This window comes from Lithobates pipiens, unplaced genomic scaffold, assembly GCF_037356315.1.
Source record: "Lithobates pipiens isolate NorthernLeopardFrog02 unplaced genomic scaffold, aLitPip1_a1.2 Scaffold_16, whole genome shotgun sequence".
In the NCBI taxonomy this organism is placed as follows: Eukaryota; Metazoa; Chordata; class Amphibia; order Anura; family Ranidae; genus Lithobates; species Lithobates pipiens.
The window spans coordinates 452041419-452051697 of NW_027507748.1; the positions used below are offsets into that span (position 1 = coordinate 452041419).

General features: G+C 47.0%; 1 protein-coding gene across 2 annotated transcripts in view; it reads right to left on the minus strand.

Moving 5' to 3' along the window:
• The window catches only part of GTPBP6 (GTP binding protein 6), a 79674-nt gene that overhangs the window by 2901 nt on the left and 66494 nt on the right, over positions 1–10279 (minus strand). The gene's annotated exons all lie outside the window — the stretch shown is intronic.

Here is a 10279-nt window from a genome sequence, read left to right on the forward strand (position 1 = left end):
AATTTTTTGGAAAATACTGTAACCGGTGCAGTACTGAGTCATCATATAACTGGTGTGGCAGTGATCAGGGACACTGGACTGGTGACCGTACAAAAAAAAAAAAAAACATTATGATTGCATTTTTTGCGATACGGCACTGCGTTACTTTGACTGTTGAAGGGGGAGGAAGAGACAGAACGGAAGGAGTGGCAACATTTTAAAAGATCATGGAGATACGTAGTAGAGATTACCCAATAAAGAAAAGGGAAGAAAAAAAAAAAAAAAGAAGTGTTGAAAGTAGGATAAAAATGGGATGAGAAATGCAATAGAACAGGAAATGGAAAAACAAGGGAAAAAGAGAAAGGGGGCAAGGTGTTGGGGGGGGTTGAATATAAAGGAAATTAATATATATATATATATATATATATATATATATATATATATATATATATATATATATATATATATATATATATATATATATATATATATATAAATTGTAAACGGTTCCTTCTTTCCTGTTGAAAATATGGTTTTATGATTGTAAGTTGTAACTTATCTTTAAAATAAAAGAATAAACCCCCCCCCTCCCCCCCCCCCACACACACACACACACACACACAATCACCCCTTTAGGAGAGGACTAGGCAGAAAGTGTTAGCCCGGGTTCACACATGTGGGTTGCGAATTGAAGCTCCGGTTGCTCTGCTAAGATAAAAAATATCTGTTGTTCAGAGGTTCCTCTGCGTTTTAGCTGCGGATCAGTGAGCAGGGAGAGGGGGGAGGTGTAGTGAGGAGGAGAGAATTTGTGTTCAGAACAGAATGCATCTGCGAATCAGATGCGTTCCCATAGATAATGGGCTTGTAATTCACAACGCAATGCCCAGAAAACACACTTTTTTGTGTGCAATGCATCGCACATATGTGAACCAGATGCAAATTAATGTATATTTAAAATGTCCTGCGAATTGGATGCGGTGTAAGCCGCATCTAATTCGCATACGTGTGAACGGGGGCTAAAAAACAGCAACACTTGCACAGTTCCGCCCAGGGGGCAGTCCTACTGGCTATAACCCCTCACACTGCATACAGCAGCTCAGTTTTTTTTTCTGCCTAGTATAGAAGGACCTGGCTCCCGATGGGACCATTGGTATTTTTGATTCCTGTGATCTTCAATCAACAGCCAGGCTGAGTGACCGGCTGGATAATATAGATCCTGGTACTCTCAATCGAGCGTGAGCAGGCCCTAGCTACGCGCTCGGACGGCCACGACATTCCCCATCCTATTCCAAGGGTGGCCGGTGAGCTATATGCTCCGGTGCACACATTTGACCTGGCTACTGCGTCTGTCACAGTATGCCGTGGCCTGCAGCCACCCCGTACTGCTCGGGTGATGGGTCCATCTGTGGAATGCGTTCAGCAGTTCCTGCAGGAGGGGTAAGTATGGTTCCACCTGTCTCGGCAGGATGGAGCAGCTTGGTATTCCCTGGGAGGTCAACTAGGGGGTCTCTCACTCTCCCTTTCTTCTCTCCCTTCCCTCCTCCCCATGCTATGGGCCGCTGTTTGACTGGGCACATGGGGGTGCGGTGCACATACCTGGCCGGGGGGAGGGGGCTCTGGGTCCTGGGGGGTCTGCTCATCCTCTTCCCTTTTTCTGGGCCACTGTAGGTGTCTGTGGTGTGTGAATCACGTGGGGAGGCAGCCGCGTGCTCTGCGACTGTTTTCCTGGGACCGCGGTCATTTTGTGGTAGCCACAGATGGTTTTTTGCCTTCAGCTATTTTCTAGTAGTTCGGCAGCCATTTTCTTGGTGCTCAGACTTTTTTGCTGAGGTGGCCGGCAGCCATTTTCTAGCAGCCTCAAGTGGTTTTGCCTCTAGCACTGAGCGCTCTTTTCCTTCTAGAACAGCACGATTCCACACAGACACCTCGTGGATGGCACAGGGGAGAGCAGGCAGCAGCACGGCACAGTACCTGGATCAGGGTGGAGAGTCCTGTGGGGGGCCCCCTCAGTCTGTGCAGCTAGGAGGGTGGCCTTGTGTGCCTTGTCTTAGGTCCCTAAGTGATGACAGGCGATTGTGGGTCAGCATGGCATCAGAAGCTGGCACTTCTTCCCCAGACATTCCTGTGATTGCAACTGGTTCCTCTGCAATTGCGGTACCTATGGATGGTCTGTCGGCGGTCTTGTAGGCCTTTGTTGCCAGGGTGGAAGTGGCATGCGGGAGCAAGTGGAGGTAAAAAATGCCCCAACCCGCCATCTTCTGGGGAAAGCGGATTCAGATTCGGGCCCCGCTGTGATAGGCGGCCCCTGTTCTGATGCATCAGAGGATGCAGACCAGGATCATTTGGACAGTGAGGATGACTCCATGTCCGGGGCAGCGCAGGAAAAGGCACTTGTAGGAGCACTTATAACAGCAGTGCGGGATACCCTAAAAATGGAGGAGGATACGGCAGGGACATCTACAGGAGGTGTTGATCCCCCACAAGCTGGCCCACACGCCTAAGGTGTTTCCTTACCCAACTTATTTTAATAAATTTACAAGGAATGGGGAAGACCGCAGCGGGCGCTTTCAGTCCCAAAACGCATGGCGGTGTGCTACTCCTTTGAGGAGCGTTTCCTGAAGAAATGGACATCTCCTCCGATTGTTGACCCCCTGGTATCCAGGTTAAATAAAGTAACCACGATTACGGTGGAAGGGACTCCTGCTTTCAAGGATCATGCCGACAGAAGGGCCAAGGCGGTTGCCCGGTCCATGTTTACCGTGGTGGGGTCAGCTTTGCGGCCAGTGTTAGCCACGGCCCTGGTATCACAAACGCTGACTGAATGGGCTAAGTTGCTGCACCGTGAATTGGAGAAGCAACAGGCTTCCCCGGTCTGCGTGGAGCTGGCAGACCAGTTGGTGCAGGGCCTTATGCATGTCTGATGCGGCCTTAGATGCATCCCCTTGCTCTCTAGAGCCTCAGTATAAGCAATAGTGCTACGTTTCCTGATTTGGCTGAAATGCTGGTCTGCGGACCAGGCATCTAAGAAAGCACTGGCGGACTTGCCCTTCCAGGGAGAGAGGCTATTTGGAGCTTCGCTGGATGACATTATTAAGAATGTTACTGGGGGTAAGAGTACGTTGCTCCCACAGTCCAGGAAAGGTAAAGAGCCATGCCGTGGGCAAGGGCCCTCCTTTTCCGATCAGAAGTGGATTTTTCGCCCGCCCGGGATCGGCAGGTACCAGGGACAAAAAAGCGCCCCTGGTTTCCGCAAGCCAAATAAGCCTGCGAACAAATCTGTTACCACATGAAGGTTTGCCACTCTGGGGAGGGGGGGGGGGGTTCACCTTCGGGAGTTTACAGCTCAGTGGACCTTCCTGCTTTCCAACCAGTGAGTCTGCAAACTGGTTTTCTCAGGGTACAAAGTTAGAGAGTTTTTCTTGTCCGCCAAATAGATTTTTTTTCCCTCCATCTTCTTCTGGCTCGTTGGGAGGCCCTGTTTGGGGCAGTACAGGACCAGCTGCTGCGCGGGGTGATAGTACCTGTAGACACTGGAAAGGTTTCAGGGGTTCTACTCCAATCCGTTTGTAGTCCCAGAGAAGGAAGGGGTCCGTCCAGTCCTGGACCTCAAGGCCCTCAACAGCTTTGTGAAAGTACAAAGGTGTAGGATGGAATCAGTTCGCTCAGTGGTCGCTGCACTCCATCAGGGGGATTTTCTGGCATCCTTGGACATCAAGGAAGCATAATTGCATGTCCACATATGCATCAAGCATCAGAGGTTTCTGCGATTTGCAATCAGGGATGAGCACTACCAATTTGTAGCTCTCCCTTTTGGCCTATCGTCTGCACCGAGGGTCTTCAACAAGGTGCTAGCCCCAATTTTGGCTTTACTGAGGCAGCGAGTGATCGCAATCATGGGTTACCTGGACGACCTTCTGAGAGCAGCTTCCGCCTCAGAAGGGAGGATGTGGCAATCACCATGCTACTCTTCGGGAGCTTGGTTGGGTACTGAACCTACAGAAGTCGGTGTTGGTGCCGACTCAACACTTGGAGTACCAGGGCTTGCTTCTGGATTCCTCAGGAGGCAAGAGTCTCTCCCTTCGGACAAGTTGCAGAGTCTTCAAGCTGCGGTAAAGTTGTTGGTGTCCCACAGATGGTCGTCGCTGCGTTTTTGCATGCGAGTCCTGGGTCTCATGGTAGCCACTTTCGAGGCGGTACCGTATGCTCAATTCCACACTAGAATCTTGTAAATTGAGATATTGTCCAGATGGGACAAATCTCAGTCCCTGGTTTATCAAATTCAGGTGAGCTAGCTAGTCAGATTCCCTGCTCTGGTGGCTGAGGTCACCAGGCCCTTCGGTCTGGGAAGTCATTCCTTCCTCTTCATTGGACGGTGATCACAATGGACACAAGCCTGACCGGGGGGGGGGGGGGGGTGTTGCATGGTGCATACAGTCAGCCCAGGGTCAGTGAACCCAGGAGGAATCCCTCCTGCCAATCAATGTACTGGAGCTTCGGGCAATCAGATGGTGCCTCATGGTCACAGAGGCTGCAGGGGCGTCCGGGTCAGGATTCAGTCAGACAACGCCACGGCGGCGGCGTATGTCAATCAAGGAGGAACAAGGAGCTTGGCTGCAGCACCGGAGGTTGCTCACATCCTCTGTTGCCGTGTACATTCCGGGCGTAGAAAACTGGCAAGCGGACTACCCAAGTCGTCAGATGCTGGACCAATGGGAATGGTCGTTACATCTGGATGTATTTCGACTCCTCTGCCTAAGGTGGGGCACGCCAGATGTGGAAACGATCCCTTGGCAGATGTGTTGGTGGCTCCATGGCTCCATCAGCTGATTAATGCCTCCCCCCCCCCCCCCCCCCCCCCGACTCAAACTTCTACCAAGTCTGCTTTGCAGAGTGGAGGCAGAGGGGATTCCGGCGATTCCGATTGCCCCAGATTGGCCTCAGCATCCGTGGTATGCCAACATAGTACAAATGGTGGTGGATGTTCCTTGGCGACTGCCGATGGACGCTTCTGAGAGCGTCAAGGTCCAATACTTCATCCTGCTTTGCCGTCACTGGCTTTAACGGCGTGGCTGTTGAAAGCCAGGTGCTAAGGGACCGAGGTCTGTTGGATTCGGTAATATCCACTATGTTGAGGGCACGGAAGTCATCTTCTCAGAAGGATTCATCAATGTACGTGGAAGGCCTACATCTCCATGTGTGGGGAGATGGGGTGGCGTCCGCGTACATATTCACTTCCCAGGATCCTTCTGTTTTTGCAGCGAGGAGTAGATCAGAAACTTGCATTAAGCACTATTCAGGGGCAGATATCAGCTTTGGCTGTCTTTGAGTGACCCTTGACGGCTCATTCATTGGGGAGTACGTTTGTTCAGGGGGTTCGACATGTGGCCCCTCCGATCTGTCCACCGCTACCCCCGTGGGATTTGAATATGGTGCTCTCTGTGCTTCAGAAACCGCCGTTTGAAAACATTAGGGAGATTCCCTTATTGACACTCTCTCAGAAGGTGGTCTTTCTAGTAGCCATTACATCTGCCAGGAGGGTTTCTGAGTTGGCGGCCTTGTCTTGCAAGTCTCCCTACTTGATCTTCCAAAAGGATAAGATGGTGCTGCGTCCGCAGCCTTCGTTTCTTCCAAAGGTTGTTTTGGCCTCATCTAAATGAGGACATTGTGCTTCCATCCTTATGTCCTCGGCCATCACACCCTACAGAGGTGGCTTTGCATTCCCTGGACGTGGTCCAGCCTCTGTGGGTGTATCTGTCTGCTACGGCTCCTTTTCAGAGGTCGGACTTGCTGTTTGTATCGGTGGCTGGTCCAAAAGGAGGGACTGGCAGTCTCATCGGCCACCATCTCTCGGTGGATCAGAAAGACTGTAGTTCAGGCTTATGCCATAAGGGGACGGGCACCTCCCTTTCCTTTCACGGCTCATTCTACCAGGGCAATTGGTGCCTCCTGGGCTTTCCGACATCAAGTGTCTATTTCTCAGGTGTGTAAGGCGGCGACCTGGTCGTCCACTCTTTACTAAATTTTACAAGGTTGATGTGACTGCATCTTCAGATGCTTGCTTCGGCCGCAAGGTTTTGCAGGTGGCAATTTAAGGTTGCAACTCCTCCGTTGAGGAGCTCTGGCTGTTTTTGGTGGAGTTATTGTTGTTTATTGTTGTTTGCTGTTCCCACCACTCGTTTCTTTGACACTGCTTGGGAACATCCCCAAGACAAGTACAACGACAAGTCAAGAAGAGGTACTGTGTCCGTCAATGGATGATAGAGAAAATAGGATTTTTGTACTCACTGTAAAATCCTTTTCTCTGAAGTTCATTGACAGACAGCACCCACCCCTCCTATTTCTGTTCGTACTGCTTTTGACGAACTAAGCTGCTGGGTGCAGTGTGAGAGGTTAGTCAGAAGGACCGCCCCCTGGGTGGTACTGTGCAAGTGTTGCCATTTTTAACACTTTCTGCCTAGTCCTCTCCTAAAGGGGCGATATAACACTAAGGTCAAGAGCTGCTGTGTCTGTCAATGAATTGCAGAGAAAAGAATTTTACAGTGAGTACAGAAATACCATTTTTTTTTTTTTTTTTTTTTACTTTTTGCTATACATATTCCAAAAAAAATAAATAAATCTTCATACATTTAGGCCAATATGTATGCCACACAATTTTGGTAGAAAAAAAAAATCCCAATACACGTATATTGATTGGTTTGCGCAAAAGTTATAGCGTCTACAAACTACATGATAGATTTATGAACTTTTATTTATTTTTAACTAGTGATGGCGACAGACAATTAGTGGGGCTGCGACATTGCAGCAGACAAATCTGACCCCAAGTGACACTTTTTGGAGACCAGTGACACCAATACAGTATATATGCAGTGGGTGGTCTTTAAGTGGTTAATGCAGTGAACTTCAGGGGTATAATGAAGCATTTAACTAAATGAAAATCGATTGTTTTGTTGGTACAGATGGGCTATGATCAAACACAGATAACACAATTGGTACAATGAATGGCATGAATCGGAGCCCTTCATTGTTTACAATTGTCATGTGATTGGTCACAGCGATCACATAGTACTGGCAGCAGGCCAGTACACTAACCATCATCGGCTGTGTCCCACAGACACAGCTTGGGACAGATCACGCCTGCAGCACAGCCACATGCACCTTCCGGGGTGTCCACCCAGAACAAGGAAAGTCCTGCTCGGCCGTCAAATTGCTATAGGCCGGGGCAGGAACTGGTTAAGAAAATTTTTGACTTCTGTCAAATACAGACAGCGACACGGATCGAAATCTAGTCCTTAGTGAACTGGCTGAATTTCAATCAGTGTATGGCCCAGCTTTACTGTAAAGAAACGTTTTAAAAATATGGGAGGTTAAACCTCTTTTCTTCCAGAGGCAGACGCCTTTGGAATCATTGCAAGTAACCAAAATTTAACTATACAAGGTAATCATATCACCCTTAAAAGCCTCACCTCAAAAAGGAAAATAAATTATGCAAACCTCCCACAGCCGCAACCCTACATGTCTGTGTTAGTTCCAATCAACATTGACAAAAAAAAAATAAAAAAAAAAAAAAAAAAAGGTGGCACTCACCTTTGTATTTTTGGAGGGGGACATAGGCTAGTGCAAACAGATTTGCCCAAGCAGACACCAATAACTTTCTTACTATGAAATCCAGTGTGTAAGGTCTCGGTACACACTTAAAACCACACACAAAAATGATGTAATCCATAGAAATACTTCAAGGGTACTCACTGCTTACAACTCTATGCAATCAAGAATAAAAATACACAAGGAGTTGTAAGCCATAAGTGTCCTTGAAGTATTCAAGAATTACAGTTTAGTTGCCTCTCTCCACTCACTCTAGTTCCACAAAATTTTTGTTCTGAATTTGGTACCCTTACAATTTGTAAAGGGTCAGGTTACGTCTTTCAAGTCTATACCTGTTTTAAAGCAGTTCAGTCTAAATTTTTTATTTTTTTTTAAATCAGCTGTTACAAATTCTGTAGCTGGTGACTTAATTATAGGACACTTCACATGTCCAGAGATGCAGCGCCATCCTCACCTGGGCTGTCTTTTGGGTTTTCGGCACCCAGCTGTGACAGCTTGCAGTTTCACAACAGACTGCTCGCTGCGCTTTGCCCCCTGGCAAAATTCACGTGCCAAATTAGGTGAACAATGTCTTAAAGTGGGAACTTTCCTTTTGGGTCAAGCTCTGCTTTAAGAAACAACCTACTAGAAAGTCTAGAGATCTAGATTATTGAATACCCATTTGTACAAGCCCTAGAATACATAATACATCTTTTGAAGCCCTAAAGTAAATAAATTACATTTATCAACATTTCAACACTAAACCTGATTTGCCTCAAAGTTTTCTAATCAAACAGTGCATTCATGTCAGTCTGAAGACATGTAAAAAGGACTTTATTCCACTACTTGACATCATCTGTAAATGCAGAGAAGATGCCTTTAATCCCAAAATCTTTATCATTTATAAAAATCATCATTTTTACAAAAAGTAAAAAAGGTCCAAACACTGAACTATGGAGTACATTACTAATACATTACTAATAACCTTAGACCATTCTTAGAGCGTATGAAAGAATACTCTAAATACGGTCTTTTAGCAAGTTTACAAAACGTAATTATCAAAGCAAATAGACCTTAGCTTACACATTAGCCAATAGTGGGGAACTGTGCCAAACACTTTTAAAATGTTCATGTAGATTAGTTTCACAGCCACTCCTTTGTCCAAGTTGCTGCTTACCTCCTTTTGTGAATCCATCCTGACAATCGTTTGATGTGATTCTCTCCTCCACTCCCTAGTATCTTCCCAACGGGAGTCCGCTGTTTTTTTTCTTTTTTTTTTTTTTTTAAAAGTCAGCAGCTACAAATACTGCAGCTGCTGACTTTTAAAATAGTGACACTTACCCGCCCAGCGCGCCCGCGATGTCGGCACCCGAAGCAGATCTCTTGATCGTCTCTCGGGTGCTGCCGCCGCCATCTTGGGTGTGGGAATCAGGAAGTGGAGCCTTTTTGGCTTCATTTCCCGGTTCCCTACTGCGCATGCGCGAGTCGCGCTGCGCAATAAGGATGGTCCCGCTGTCTCTGGGATCCGTGTGTTTCCCAGCAGGCAGCGGGGTACTTTCGGAAAGGGGTGTAGATTCTGCGGAAAGGGGCGTACCTTCTGCAGAATCTACGCCGGAAGCGGGTGCAGATACCTGTACTGTACAGGTACCTGCACCCCCCTCCCCCCCGAAAGGTGCCAATTGTGGCACCGGAGGGAGGGAGGGTTCCAATGAGCGGAAGGTCCACTTTAGGGTGGACCTCCGCTTTAAAACTTAAAAAAAGAAAAAAAAAAGGTTTGAAATTAGTCCAGTGGGTCTCACCAACACAGGCCAGATTGCTTCAGAATACTGCAATCACAGAGCAGCAAATGATATCACCTATAATGCATTTCAGTTATCTTACAAACCCGGCCTGTTAGTGGGTCCTAGGGACAGGAGTTGAGAACCACTGAGTTAGTCGGTAAAGACTCTGATCCCCTCTTAAATGTAGGCACCACTTTGGCCTTGCACGAATCCACCGATATCAAACCAGATTAGAAATTTTGGGGGTTGCATTTTGCAGCATGCTGTTTTGAATTTTTGCAAACCAGTCTCCCCCCCCCCCACCTTACAACCTTTCTTATATTCTTTTTAACTTTAAAATGAAAAAAGGGTTCCTTCATTTTATCATCTTTTCTTATTCGGTACGTTTTGTTTTTTTAACATTGGGCATGAGCCACATAGCTTTCCTTTTTAGCTAATATAAAATGATTGCCCGTGCGTATATTTTGCAGAGCGTTTGGGGACAGTCTATTTAAAAAACCTTGCCATTTCTGTTGTGTACTTTGACAGATGAAAGAAAAAAAAAGGCGCCTTTAAGTGCAGAATTAAAACTTAATATCCCCAAACAAGATTAAAAACACTTAGACGGTGCGATTGCTTCACCAGTGTTCCCAGAGCCTGGGGTGATCACCTGTTATCCCTGGAAAGCTGTGATACACTGATGCCTGATCACCTGCTTCATACATCCATGTTATGCTCCTCTTATCCTCGATTCTGTAAGCGTTTTTAATCTTGTTTGGGGATATTAAAAGTTTTAATTCTGTACTTAGAAAACAAATGAAAGAAAAAAGGCGCCTCTATTAGAGATTGCTCCCCTCTTTGAGTGCAGCCCTATGCGTTTGAAGACCACTTCAGCCATCCAATAAAGACACTATCTGCCTGGTCCTGACATTCTGAGCGCCCTTGACATACATTTTATC